This window comes from Cupressus sempervirens, chromosome 6 (genome assembly GCF_028749045.1).
Source record: "Cupressus sempervirens isolate cs-2001-9-10 chromosome 6, ASM2874904v1, whole genome shotgun sequence".
NCBI lineage: Eukaryota > Viridiplantae > Streptophyta > Pinopsida > Cupressales > Cupressaceae > Cupressus > Cupressus sempervirens.
The window spans coordinates 193,369,121-193,385,254 of NC_143123.1; positions in this window are offsets into that span (position 1 = coordinate 193,369,121).

Sequence of the window (16,134 nt, forward strand, 5' to 3'; positions counted from 1 at the left end):
ATCAACACATAACATAGTTATTTACATGGAAACCCAATTTGGGAAAAACTACCAATAACATGCTACTCAATTCTCACTTGTATAAAGTGATGCCCTATGAAAGGTCTCCCTTGTTAAAGGCTACAACACACTATTAGATGTGACCTGGTTAAAGGAATTAACTACCTTGTTAGAAGTGGGCCTAGTTAGAGGACTTTAAAACATTAACTTGGAATGTCACCCTATTAAAGGATTTACAAATGGTTGTTAAACCAATCTAATTACATAGGATTTTACCCTAGCTATTACAATTGTTAGAGAGTAACAATAAGAGCTTTTGACCTGATACAACTCACAACTTAACTTGCAGATTTTAAATCTCTATTCAGCTCTTCACAATTTGCCTGGCTTTCAATCTCTACAGCTCTAACATCTTGACCTCCTTTTAAGCTTCATCTCCTTGAGTCTTCATGCTTGATACACTAGTGCAATATCCTATATGACCACTTATCGAAGCAGAGTCTCTACGCTCTATTCTTCCTTCTTAATACCTTCTCCTTGTCATCCTTTAGCAACTTCGACCCAGCAACTCTACTTCTTGGTCTGTGACTTCTTAAATAGAAGTCTAGAATTTTTTTTCCTTCTTGATTCTTCCCTACTTAGAGTTATGTTTAAATGGATTAAGTATGATTCATTAAGTCTAACCCATATCTTTTTCCTTCTAGAAACATCATGAAGAATCCTCTTGAATTCACCTAAAAATGGTTTATCTAAAATTCTGTGCCACCAGCTCATCATCCTTATCCTCTATCAAGTTCACAAAATTCAAGGTAACAACCTTGTCAACTCAAATTTGGTGAATCTTGGCTTTTCACATAATGCAGCAACTCAGCACTATTGAAATTATAGTGCTCAGGACATATTGTGTTACTCAGCACCAACTACATTTTATTGATGCTCGACACCTTCTATGGATTCACTCGATATCCACTAAATTTTTTTGATGCTCGACACTTGAAATTTTCTTGGCTCCTTCTGTATCACTCGGCACACACTAGATTTTGCATTTTCTCAACACCAACTAAAAATTTGCTTGGCATGAACTAGCTTGCTCGGCACTCACTAATGAACTTAGTTAAGCATTGTAGACAACCTTGTTACAACTTATACTTCTAAAGTTCCTAAGTGTGGCCATCCTCTGTATCTTCAAGTATATTATCAATACATCATTTTACCAGTGTCTTAACTAATCCTTGTAATTCATTACAAAACCATAACTCAACCTTTTCTTTTGGTACTTTTGTTACATCTTATTGATTAAATCCTCTTCATCAATCAACTAAGTGATAGTACTTGGATTGTATAAGCAATTGTCATTCTAGAAAATAGCAGGTTTGACATCAGTGATAAAACAATGATTGAAAACATTCGTTATCATCAATCTTCTTCTTTGTAAACAATCTTCTTCATTCTTCAAAAATGATCTTTTCAATCAAATTTCCAACATTAATAAGATATAAACACCATTTTATAGAACTCATAATCAAGAATATTCTCATATAGAGTTCATAGTATTTTAATTAGATATAATATATTGTAATTAAAAAATTCTATAATTATATATTTTAACACTTGAGAAGATTCTTATTTGTGTTTCTAGTGAGATTGCGTGTAAGTTTTTCAGCATCAATGTTTTGGATCATACTCCATGATCCATCATCAAGATGAGAGAGCTAAGAAAAAACATGTAAATGTTGATTTTGAGAAAGAAAAAATAGTAAATCAAATCAGAAAAATTTAAAACTTATATGACGTTCTAGAGGAGAGAGTCATCTTCAAGAATCTATAATTTTTCTTTTGGTTGGAATAGAATTATTTTCAAAAATGTGGTGGGAGATGAAAACTATCGATTTGAATATGTTGAAATTTGAATCGTTATAAAAGAGAAAATATAGATTTAAAGTCAATTTTTTTTTTGATTGTTCTAGCTACATATATTATCTATAGGATAATCTGAGATCAAAAGGAAATAAGTTTATTTCCTTGTAGTTTTGTGGTGGGAACTAGACCCCTAATTTTTAGCAATTTTCAGCAACTAAAAAGTTAAATTTAAAAAATAGGAAATTCTATCATTTATTTTTGTAGATAATTATTAAAAATTATAATCTTAAACTTCATCCATTTCTGCAAATTTCATTAGTTTACTTCATTTTCAAATTCTAAATAATAATACAAGATTTATGTCATTGAAGTTGAACAGTTATAGTTTTGTTAGCCTTTTCCTTTGTAAAAGGGTGACACAGGTTTGTATTTTTACCCCTAAGTAATAGGAGAGAAGAACTCTGAAGTAAAAATCTACTTGGAGAGATATCTCTTTAGGGAGATTTAGAAAGATTCATGTAGAGAAGCAAGAATATCTCTAGGAGATATGCACTTGATGTGTTGAGAGTTGTTTAGTGTGTGAACAATTGATGCTAATCCTCAAAGTGTTCCAAAGAATTTCAAACTTGATTAATGAAGAGTATTTGAGAAGATGATTGAACAACAGCAAAAAGTAGCAACTAAGTATTGTTTTGGTATTCTTAGAACTTTGATGTTTTTCATCTATGTTTCCATCAATGCCAAAGTGGGAGATTGTTAGCATGAATGTTGATGATAATACTTTGGGGAGTATCCTAAGCATTAGAAAGTATTAACATGTTGCATTCATGATTGTGTTTGTCAGTGATGTCAACATAGTATGGTTTATGTAAAGACTAGCTGAGTAGCAAATAGAGATCTTAGTGATACGAACAATGGTTTGATTGTCTAATGATGCATGACCATAGACGTGTTCTATACTATGTCCTGATGATGTGGTTCAGTGTGTAGAGTCTAAGTCAAAGATGAATGGAATTTTTACTTGATATAATGAGAGTTGTACAAAGACAAAGTGCTTGGAAAGTAGTTTCTATTGTTTTTTTGATATATTTCATCTAAGATGTAATAAGAAGATACGCAGTCAGGTAGTGATAGAGGATAGTATATTGGTGATGTCAACAAGTGCACAAGCCCTAGTATCGCACGTATGAAGTTTTTTATAGACTTGAGCTGACAGTGCTATTATAATTGTAATTAATTAATTGTTTTATTATAAGCAATTGGGAAAGACTCAAGGCCAACTCAAGGAATTATTTTGAAGATATGGTATAAAGGAAATATGTTTCCTTGTTTGTAGTGTGTTATTGTATGAAGTGCAAAGTATGAAAAGAAGTAGATTGTTTGGTAAATGTGTGTAAGTGATCCAAGTGATTATTGGATGCAAGATTTGTAATCTGGTTACAAGATTAGAAGGAGCAGAGGCCCAGTTGACAGGATGGAGGAAGAGGAAGGAAGTACATTTTATTTTTATTATTCTACAAGTAATAGTACATAGATCATTTGGACAATGGGCTCAATGGTCTTATCCTTGAAGTTGTTGGGCAGTGGGTCCAATTGTCTTCCACAACTCCTAATAGGGATTCAAAGTCTTCTAGCAAGGACCCATATGTACTAGATGTATTCATAGACTCCTAAAAGGGTCCATCCTTTAACAAGAAATATTTATATTAGTATATCATCTTTTGGGTACCATTCCTACCAGGGTTTTCACTATTATCAGAGTTTCCCTAGTTAACATATCTGGTGTTATTGTGTATGAGTATCTTGTTGTAGTTTCTGATAACATTGTTCATATGGTTAAAGTTTAATAAGGTTGATAATTGTGATATTAGTTGGATAACTGATTCACCCCCCCCCCCCCCCCCCCCCACCCCAGTTATATTGGTGGACTATATATTCTAACACTTTAATAAACATATCCTCTTGAATTAAATATTTTTCATACTTACTTAGTTGATCAAGTACCCATGCTCTACACTATCTCTACGACTCAAAAAAATAGGGTCAATAACATTCAAATCGTTCATCTCATTAAAGCCAAGAACTTAAACTTTCATCTTGGTCAACAAAGATCTTCTTCTCAATGCATCTACAACTCAATTAGATATTCCACTCTTATGCTTGATCACAAATGTAAAATTCCACAACTACACAACCCACTTCATATGTCTCTAATTCAATTTATGATGACTTTCCAAATACTATAAACCCTCATGACTAGTATACAATACAAACAACTTAGGAGTCAAATAATGTCTCCACTTCTTCAAATCTTCAACAATAGCATAGAACTCTTGATCATGCACAAAATACTTCCTTTTAGCATTATTCAATTTCTCACTAAAGAAAGCAACATCTTTTTCTTTTTGACTCAACATAACTCCAATTTCACTACAACTTGCATTGCATTCAACTTGAAATACTTTATTAAAATTACTTGAAAATCCAACATAGGTAATCCAACAACCTTTTATTTCAAAGAATTAAAAATCTTATCAACACCATGTGCCTACTTGAAATGTCTTTTTATCTCCTCTCAATTGTTTCAGTCATAACATTAGAAACCAAACTAAAATTATCAATGAACTTCTGATAGAAACTTTCTAAACCATGAAATGATGTTAACTCACTCACATTCTTAGGTGTAGGCCACTCAATAATTTCTTTAAACTTCTCAGGATCCATCCTCAAACCATCATTAGAGATTAGAAAATGCAAATACACAATCACCTCCTTCACGAATGAACACTTCTCCAAATTAATAAACAATTTCTCCTCTTTCAATCTCTATAACACTTGCATAATATTCTCAAGATGTTGTTCCTTAGTCTTACTAAATACTAAAATATCATCAAGGTACACAATCACAAACTTACCCAAGGATTTCTCAAGACTTCATTCATCAACCTCATAAAGGTACTTGGTGCATTATTTAAACCAAAGGGCATAACCAACCACTCATGCAAACCTTGTTTTGTCTTAAAATAAGTCTTCCACTCATCACCTTTGGTTCTTAGATGATGATAGCCACTTTTTACATCAATCTTTGTAAAATACTATTCTCCACTCAAAAAATCAATTATATCATCCATCCTCAGCATAGGAAACCTATACTTAATTTTTATCTTGTTAATATATCTAGAATCAATACACATTCTCCACTCACAATTCTTCTTAGGTTTTAATACAATAGGTACAACACATGGACTCAAAATTTCTTTGATCAAACCTTTCTGCAAAAATTTCTACACTTCCCTATTAAATTTTTCATTCTTGATAGGTGTCAATCTACAAGGTGCTTTATTTAGGAAACTAGCTCCAGGAATAAGATATATACAATGACCAATACTCCTTATAGGTGGTAAACCATTAGGTGCATTCTCAGAATCAATAACTTGATACTTGGTAAGAAACTTTTACACTTCTATTGGAACTTGGTCACCTTTCAGGTTGACTTATCATAACGATCGAATTTGAGTATTTCTATCTGTATCACCTATTATCTAGTAGAGAAAATTGAATAATAATCTATTAAAAGTATTCTCAATACCAAAAATGGTAAACACTTATGATAGGACAAATATGGTTATCACCACCAAAGGAAGCAAACCAAGAATGGTAGGCTCCTTATGGCATAACCCATGGTGAATTAGATCTGTCCTTGATAAGTAGATATGTGTGCTCATGATTGTGCTCAAGCTTCAAGTGGATGGGTGGTGTGCATAAAGGATGGTTTCAACAATGGAATCATGGAGGTATTTCAGCATTATAATGGTATTTTGGTAGTTTTCAAGCTCTCAAAATAGCATTATAGCATTGCATAAAAGGTGGATGATATTTGTGAAGGGAGAGGGTTCCATTTATAGGCCAAGGGGTAGAGAGAGGGATGGTCAAGATGCAAGGATGGTAAGATGGTCAAGGAGGGTCAAGATGCACTCAAAAGGGAGCACATGGATTGTGTTTGTTTAGCACCAATAGGGAGGTGACACTTGTCACAAGGAGGATGAGTGTGAGAGGATAGGATATGGGTTGGTCAAAGGAGTAAAGAGGGAGGTTGAGTATGTAAGAGGCATGTAAGAGTCATTAAGGGAGGTGTAAGAGGTGTAAGAGTCATTAATGAGGATGTAAGAGGTGTGGTTGAGTTTGTTGACTTTGGCTTGGGTTAGCAAGTCTTAACCCTTGCTTAAAGTTGTGCACATATTTAGGAGGGGGATTAGGATTAGCTTAAAAGGGGGTTTAGGGGGTAAGTGATTTAGCTTTGATGGGATGGGTTAGTTAGGTGGCTAAGTGAGGTTAGTATGGGTGAATGGGTTGGATTAGGGGTTAGGATAGGTCTTAGGGATGCTTTAAGGGTTTTAGATACTTTATTAAATGATTTATTTAATAAAATAGGGATATGGGATTAAATTTAATAGATTTGAGAATTTATTTAATTTAATAGAGGAATAGGGATTTAATTGATAAATTGATTTTGGGTTATCATTTGATTTTATCAATTGGACTATAGTTAATTAAATTAATTAATTAACTAGGGGATGACAATTAATAATTAAATAATAAATATTTAATCAATAATGTCCTAGGAGATAACTAAATAAGATTACTTAATGATGTAATCAAATTTAAGTGTCTACACTATGTAGATTTTCTTTTCTAAACAGATGATCTAGATAAATTCATTCTGGCTAAGTTATATATGGTCTACACTTTTCCAATTGGAAATGTCTATTAAATGCATATTTTATACTAGTGTGTATTCAATTACTAAAGGGATAAAATTATTTTGGAAAATTGACATTTCAATAACTCTCACTATTTTTTATGATATTTTTTTTAATAACATGTAAACACCATATTATAGAGCTCAAAGTCAAGAATATTCTCATATAGATTTTATAGTGTTTTAATTAGATATAGTATATTGTAATTTAAAAATTCTACAAGCACATATTTGAACACTTGAAAATATGTCAATTTTGAGGAACAAAAAAATATTAAATCATATAAAAAATTTAAAATTATATGGCATTTTAGAGTAGAGATTCCTATTCTAGAATGTAAATTTTTTCTTTTGGTTAGAATAGACTTGTTTTAAAAAATATGGTGGGAGATGAAAACTATCAATTTCAAGTGATTTGAAATTTGAATCATTATAAAGGAGAAAATATAGGTCTAAAGCCCATTTTTATTTTTTATTGTTATAGATATATATGTTATCTATAATATAGAGTGAGATCAAATGGAAATAAGTTCATTTCCATATAGTTTGGTGGTGGGAACTAAATCCCTAATTTTCAGTGTTTTTTAGCAAATAAAAAATTATCTATAAAAATTAGGAAATTATATCAATTCTTATTCCAAATAATAATGAAAAAATAAAATCCTAAACTTCATCCATTTCTACACATTTCATTAGTTTACTTTATTTTGAAATTCTAAATAATAATATTAGTTTTCTATCATTTATGGAGAATAGTTATACTTTTGTTAGCCTTTTCTTTTACAAAAGGGTAGCACATATTTGTGTTTTTACCCCACTACTATACTCGGCTTCTTAGGGATAACAACAACAAAATAACTTTTTCTTTCTTCGTATCCTTCACAAAATGATTTCCATTAACCATACAAACACATATAGTAGTATAATGATTCTCATCAAGTGCTTCTAATTAAGGTAACACAACTTTTCTCTTTCCATTTTCCTAAATGGTATTCTCCAATTCAATCTACCATCAATATTCTTTTATAATACTTCCAAGGTCTACCAATTATTTGAATTGATGAAGTGGGTTGCAAACACAATATCTGATGAATTGATTACTTGCGATACCAATGTTCAAATTCTAGAAAATCTTGCAAAACTCGAAAGAGTTGTATGCAAACCAAAAGCCATCTTATTCATTGAGATTGAAAGAACATATACAATGATAGAACATCAATAGCCAACATAACATGAATTTGAAATTTTTATGTGCCTAAAATAAAGAACAACAAATTAAGCTAAACTTATTCAAAACTAGGTGTCTAATTACCCCAACAAGTCAAGGTCATAACTTTTGACTTGTAGCTCAGAATTCAAAACCGCTTACATCGTTGCAAAGAACTAAAATTCTAGTTCAATCCTTAAAACAACAAGCCTATGGCTGCCCAATTTTAGGGACCAATTATAGTTTCAACTTCAAATTTTGGGCAGAAGACCTCTAAAAAGCCCAAACAAAATGATATAGAAAAACTATAAAAATATATAAATGAAAAATACTTTCAAAAGTATTAGATCTTCTATATAATCTAGATCATTCCTCCCCCTTTAAGAGGAAATTGGCCCCATTTCTTCAATATTCTATAGTAGATGAGGGAATTGTGTTGCAACTTGTTCCTTGGTTAACCATTTTCCCTGATGAGAGAATTGACCATCTCGAACCACCCTATATAGTGGAATTTTTTGATTTCTCAAAGATTTCAGCATGACTTCAGTGACATGATCACACAATAATGGTGTATTAGTGGATGGATTCAATTTTGTAGCACGAATATGTTCAACAACTTGAGAGATGTCCAATAATGGAGGAAAATAGGGTCACATAATTCTACATCAAAAACTAGATGTATTCCCAAAAACCCTAGCAGATCAAGTTTAAAAGCATTCTCACCAACTTGTTTCTTAATGATATATGGCCCATACTAAATAGGATGAAGCTTTTGATAAGGTCCTTGGAGGTGCTCCTTATGAAGATGTAGCCATACCTTGTCACCAATCTGAAAATGATCAGGAGTTCTATGTTGATCATGTCTTTCCTTATACTTCTTGTTGCTCTGTTCTAAAATATCATGAACTTGTTGTTGTAACTTTTTGATCTTTTCAATAAATTTGTCTTCTTTGTCTACCTCCTTTTCAGTATTGAGTGGCTAGCTAGATTGTCAGATGGGTAATGTTACATCTATTGGTACTAATGGTTGATACCCAAGACAAACCTCAAGTGGACTATGTCCTATAGTAGTGTGAAGTGCATGGTTGTAGTTATGTTGGACATAAGGAAAGCTCTCATCCCATGTACATGGGTGTTTGTAGTGGTACATTCAAAGGATATGGACAACCAAATTTCTGTTGACTACCTCTGTTTGTTTGAGGATGGAATATTGTAGACTTTGTCAACTTGGTGCCCATTCTAGTCCATAATGAAGACTAAAAATTTTTGAGGAACCTATTGTCCCTATTGGAAATAATGCTTTTTGTGTCATGTCCCCTATTCAAATAATTAAAAAAAATAAACTTTGTTAAGGCAGGCAGGCTCCAAAAAGGTGAAATTTCAGAAAAATGGGTTAATCTTTGGAAACCAATGGACTAATAAATAAAAATTATTATTAAATTATATTTTATTAACCCCTCTTGGACGTGAGTTAGGGTTATGCCCTCTTTAAAAGGGGTTTGGAGGCATTTTGGGCTCATTCTACATCTTGATTCTTGATAATTTTCTTGTTGTTCTTTAGAGGCTGCCAAACCTGTGGAGAAGGAGACCCAAGAACGGGAGTTTGCAGGTTTCCAGGAAGGCTAAGGATGGGAGTTTGAAGCCATTCCATGTGCATGCTCATACAGAGTTTGCCTTTGTGCTGAATAGTGCCGATTTGGGTGTTTTCGGGGTTGTTTTTGGTTTGAATTTGGGTTTTCAGTTGAGTTTTTGATATCAGTTTGGTTTGTTGTTGTATTTCAGACTTTATGATGATAAAATAGAGCTGAATATATGTATTGGGTCGTGATTAAACTTCTGAGATAATTTATGAGTGTTTTGTGGTGTTTCCGGGCATTTTTGTGTTAATTTCGGGAGCTCGATTGAGCATAGTTTTGCCCTACATTTGTGATCTGTTGTGTAAGGGCTATAAAAATCTGGAAATGTCATTTTGTAGGCTGTTATGCTGCTGAAATCTCTGTAAAAATGTCCATTTTCAGATTTATTAATAATTTGTGAAGTTGTGAAGTTTTTGGCACTAATTTGGACATACCCGATTTGGGTTTTATTGGAAAATTGGCAGATCTTTGTAATATTGGTTGTTTGATTTTAAAGTTCTGATTTGAGGCTGGAAATATCATAAAAAATCAGTAAAGGGACATTTCAGTGGTATCAGAGCCGTGATCTTGCCAGCCTGAGGGTTTGTAGAAGTTGCATGTCAGTTTTAACAACTACCCAGATCTTGCATGTCAAGTTTTGATAACTACCCAGATCTTGCATGTCATATTTTATGATTGCATGCAACTAAGTGAAAGAGAAAAAAGATATTTTCAGCGAGAAAAGAATAAAGAAATTTTGATTAAACCCCCAGTTGAAAGCAAAGGTACAAAATCCAAGGAAGGAAAAAGTATGGCTGATCCAGATGAGATGGCAAAGAAATTCTTCCAAGACATCCAAAATACTCAGAAGCAAACAGTGGATGGTTTGGCGGAAACTAGAGAGGCTTTGCGAATATTGACAGAAAAATTACAAGGAATTGCATCTATTAATGAGAAAGGGAGCACTTCAGAGGAGCCGAGAAATGGGAGATCCACACCATCTAAATCAACCAAATCCATTTTCTTGCCTGCAGATGAGCCACTAGTACCAAATCCAGCCATTAATCCAGTGGAAGAGGTTACAGGTAATTTGGTTACATTAAGAGCTACTTACAATGGCTTAGATGATGACTTTCGTAGTTCAGTTCCTTTTAGAGAATATGTGGATATGATGAACGCTTTGATGCCCAAGAAAGAGAATAGGAGGGAGCATGACACAAGTGGAAGAGAGCTCAAAAATAAAATAAGCAAGTTTACAGCGCCTACTTTTGATGGAACAAATAAAATTTCAGCTAGAGCATGGCTACAAAAATTACAAACTTTCTTCACACTTAACCCCATGAAAGAGAGTGATGCTATTCAATTTGCAAGTCTACACTTGGAAGATGCAGCCTATGATTGGTGGTATCATGGAATGACTACTCAAGGTCACGATCAGGTAACTACATTTGAAGATTTCAGTCAAAGGGTGATAGATAGATTTGACCTCAAGGATGATGAAGAGTACTTTAAAGAATTGTCAAAGTTGAAGCAAACCAAATCAGTTAATGAGTATATAGAAGAATTTCAAAAAGTGTCTGTTATGGTACCTGATATGAGTGAAAAGAGGATCATTTATCTTTTCCTTGATGGTTTAGAAGATTCTGTTAAGGGTTTGGTTAAGGCTTTCTCACCCTCAACCTTACAGGAAGCTATCAAAAGAAGCTTGCAACTTGAAACTTGCGTGCCTATGAAATCAATCACTAATCAAAAACCCCCAAATCTTTGGCAACATAAGGGAAATTTTCAGAAAAAGACTTTCCCAACACTACCACCAAAAGATGTGACAAATGTGGCAAAAAAGAAGGTAGATGAAGAGACTAGGAGTGAATTACGAAGGAAAAAGCTTTGTTTTACTTGTAGAGAACCATGGGTACCAGGACACAGATGTTTGGGGAAAGGTCAAGTGCACTATATTGAAGTTGCTTCAGAATCTGATTCAGATGAGCATGAGGAATTTCATGATACTAAGGAGGAGGTAGAAGAAGAGAAAGTAAAAGAAATCAGCAAGGATGGCACTTTAGCAGCATTATCAGGAGTCCCAAGATACCATCCCTTCCGAATTCGAGGGGTACTAGCAGGGCAAAGGTTGACTGTTCTTCTTGATAGTGGGGCAACTCACAATTTTATTGATGAGGGATTTGTCATGAAAAGAGGGCTTAAAGCAGAAGATTTTGAGGGATTCAATGTTACTGTAGCTGATGGATTCACTATGCCTTGCACACGGGTGGTGAAACAACTCAAGATGACCTTAGGAGATTATGAGTTATGTGATGACTTCTATGTGGTTGGTATTGGGGAGACAGATCTTGTATTGGGTGTTCAATGGTTGCACTCTATCGGAGGCTATTACATGAACCATCAAACTATGGAGTTTAAATTTCATTCCAATGGGAAAGAAGTCATATTGAGAGGGTTATCGAATGGAGCACCTAAGGCGGTCTCTGCAAAGAGGATGGAGAGGACTTTTCGAAGAGGACAAGTAACATGGGCAGCAGGAGTCATAATCCAACCAACAAGCTCTCCCAAGAATCAAGGTAATTTCCATTTTGAAATTCAAAATATTCTTGATAAGCATAGTATAGTTTTCAATGACTTGCCTCCAGGATTACCACCAGATAGAGGTTTTGAGCATGTTATAGAGTTAGAACAGGGTGCCAAACCAGTTATAACAACCCCATACCGCCATCCAAGAGGTTATAAGGAAGAAATTGAAAAAACTATTAAAGAACTCCTGGACATGGGATTCATAAGGCCTAGCTCTAGTCCATTTGCATCATCTGTGGTACTTGTCAAGAAAAAGGATGGTACAATGAGAATGTGTATAGACTACAAGGCTCTAAACAAGAAGACCATAAAAAATAGGTATCCCATACCACGCATAGATGAACTCATTGATGAGTTACATGGTGCTGTATACTTCTCAAAAATTGACTTAAGATCAGGCTACCATCAAATCCGAATGAGGAGTGAAGATGTGGAAAAGACTGCTTTCAGATGTCACTATGGGCACTTTGAATTTATTGTTATGCCATTTGGACTCACTAATGCACCAGCAACATTCCAATCTTGTATGAATAAGGTATTCAGTCAGCATCTTCGAAAATTTGTTTTGGTATTTTTTGATGATATCTTGATATACAGCAAAACATGGGAAGAGCATCTAAAGCACATAGACACTATTTTGGGAATATTGGAGCAGCAATCCTTCTATGCTAAGCTATCTAAATGTGAGTTTGGTTTGACAGAGATCCTATATTTGGGACATATTATAAGCTCTAAAGGAGTACAGGTTGATCAACAAAAAATCCAGGCAATTTTGGATTGGCCTCCACCCACTAATCTTACACAGTTGAGAGGTTTCTTCGGGTTGTGTAGCTACTATAGGAGATTTGCCAAGGGATTTTCTCAGCTTGCTGCCCCCTTGACTGACTTGACAAAGAAAAGAGCTTTTGTTTGGACAGAAGAGGCACAAAAAACATTTGATAAGCTTAAGGAGGTAATGAGTTCATGCCCTGTGCTTGCAATTCCAGATTTCTCTTTACCTTTTGTTGTTGAATGTGATGCTTCGGGAGAAGGTATAGGGGCTGTCCTAACTCAAAGGGGACATCCAATAGCATTTGAGAGTCGAAAATTAAATCAATCAAAGAAAGGGTACTCCATCTATGATAAGGAAATGTTGGCAATCATGCATGCACTTCATAAGTTTAGACAATATTTGGTATGTGGGAGATTCATTGTAAAGACAGACCATAATAGCCTCAGGTTCTTCTTGAACCAAAGGGATTTGAATGATTGTCAACAAAAATGGGTAAGCAAATTGCAAGCTTATGATTTTGATATTGAATACATGAAAGGAAAGAATAATGTGGTTGCTGATGCTCTCTCAAGAAAGCCCACTTTGTGTTCCTTATCATCTATCTCTGCTGGTTGGAAAGTCTCCATAATTTTAGAGTATGCTAAAGATTCATTTGCCACCAAGATTTTGGATAAGTTAGTGGATGATAACAGGTACAAGGTTGTTGATGAATTGATTTATTACAAGAATAGGATCTTCTTAGTGCCAGGGTCAAAAACTAAGGAGACGATATTGAGGGCCTTTCATGACACACCTTTGGCTGGTCACCAGGGATACTTCAAGACATACAGGCAAATTCGAGAGCGGTTTTCATGGAAGGGTATGAAGGAGGATGTCCTTAAACACATTAAGGAATGTATGGTATGCCAACAAAGCAAGAGTGAGCAAAATTTTCCTGCAGGGTTGTTGCAGCCACTTCCTATTCCTGAACAAAAATGGGAAAGTATTTCCATGGATTTCATCACTGGGTTGCCCAAGGTTCAAGGTAAGGATTGCATATATGTGGTGGTAGATAGACTAACTAAGTATGCACATTTCTTTCCTATCACATCTGATTTCAAGGCATCACAAGTGGCCGAATTGTTCTTCAAGGAAATTTTTAGATTACATGGTTTGCCTAGAAACATTGTTAGTGACCGAGACAGTAGATTCCTCAGCTCTTTTTGGAAGGAGCTCTTTCATTTGGTAGGAACTGAACTCACTCCCAGTACTAGCTATCACCCTCAAACAGATGGACAAACAGAGATAGTTAATAAATGGATAGAAGGATATTTGAGGAACTATGTTTCAAATCAACAACATGCTTGGGTGAAATGGTTACACCTAGGGGAGTATTGTTACAATACATCTCATCACATGTCTATTGGTATGCCTCCTTTTCGTGCTCTTTATGGTTACGATGCCCTTTCCTTTGTTGATCTAATACTTTCTGATAGCAGAGTACCCACAGCAAGTGATTTCATCAAGCAAAGCCAAGACATAATAAGGTCCCTCAAGGATAATCTACAACATGCACAAAACCAACAAAAGATATATGCTGACAGGAAAAGGATTGAAAGATCTTTTGAGGTGGGAGATTTGGTATTTGTTAGTTTGCAGCCATATAAGCAAAGCACCTTGAAGAGAAGTGGGGCAGGGAAACTCAAGCCAAGGTTCTATGGGCCTTATAAAATCATCAAGAAGGTAGGAGAGGTAGCTTATGAATTGGAGCTCCCACCAAACAGCAAAATACATAATATTTTTCATGTATCTTGCTTAAAGAAGGTTCTAGGCTAGAAAACCATAGTATCTACAGAATTACCACCTCTTGATGATGAAGGGAAATTAGTTTTGATACCAGAAGAGATTTTGGATACAAGAGAGAAAAGGTTGAGAACTAGGAGCATCACAGAGCATTTGGTCAAATGGAAAGGATTACCACTAGAGGATGCAACTTGGGAAGGAGAACATATTCTTGAGAATTCCAACCTTCATTGCTTGAGGACAAGCAATATTTGGAAGGGGAGGACTTGTCATGTCCCCTATTCAAATAATTAAAAAAAATAAACTTTGTTAAGGCAAGCAGGCTCCAAAAAGGTGAAATTTCGGAAAAATGGGTTAATCTTTGGAAACCAATGGACTAATAAATAAAAATTATTATTAAATTATATTTTATTAACCCCTCTTGGACGTGAGTTAGGGTTATGCCCTCTTTAAAAGGGGTTTGGAGGCATTTTGGGCTCATTCTACATCTTGATTCTTGATAATTTTCTTGTTGTTCTTCAGAGGCTGCCAAACCTGTGGAGAAGGAGACCCAAGAACGGGAGTTTGCAGGTTTCTAGGAAGGCTAAGGACGGGAGTTTGAAGCCATTCCATGTGCATGCTCATACAGAGTTTGCCCTTGTGCTGAATAGTGCCGATTTGGGTGTTTTCGGGGTTGTTTTTGGTTTGAATTTGGGTTTTCAGTTGAGTTTTTGATATCAGTTTGGTTTGCTGTTGTATTTCACACTTTATGATGATAAAATAGAGCTGAATATATGTATTGGGTCGTGATTAAACTTTTGAGATAATTTATGAGTGTTTTGTGGTGTTTCCGGGCATTTTTGTGTTAATTTCGGGAGCTCGATTGAGCATAGTTTTGCCCTACATTTGTGATCTGTTGTGTAAGGGCTATACAAATCTGGAAATGTCATTTTGTAGGCTGTTATGCTGCTGAAATCTCTGTAAAAATGTCCATTTTCAGATTTATTAATAATTTGTGAAGTTGTGAAGTTTTTGGCACTAATTTGGACATACCCGATTTGGGTTTTATTGGAAAATTGGCAGATCTTTGTAATATTGGTTGTTTGATTTTAAAGTTCTGATTTGAGGCTGGAAATATCATAAAAAATCAGTAAAGGGACATTTCATTTTGGCAACCTAAAGTGAACCCAAACATGGTCAAAGAATAGCTTAGCAGTTTCCTCTACTGAAATCATTTTTTTACAAGTCACCATGATAGCCATTTTAGAAAATCTATCTACTACTACATATATACAGTCATTTCCCCTTCTGTTACTTGGGAGCCCAAACATAAAGCCCATTGAAATAGGATGTCATGGTTTATTAGGAATGGGTAATGGTAGATAGAGGCCCAATTTATGATTTTAAGGCGTTGCAATTGCATAAGCAACACAAGATTTTATTTATGAAATGATATCATGTTTCATTTTTGGCCAATAGAAATACTTTTGGAGAATTGCAGTAGTCTTACCAATACCAAAATGTCCTGCCACCCAGCTATAGTGTGCTTCCCATATTCTTCACTAGGGACACA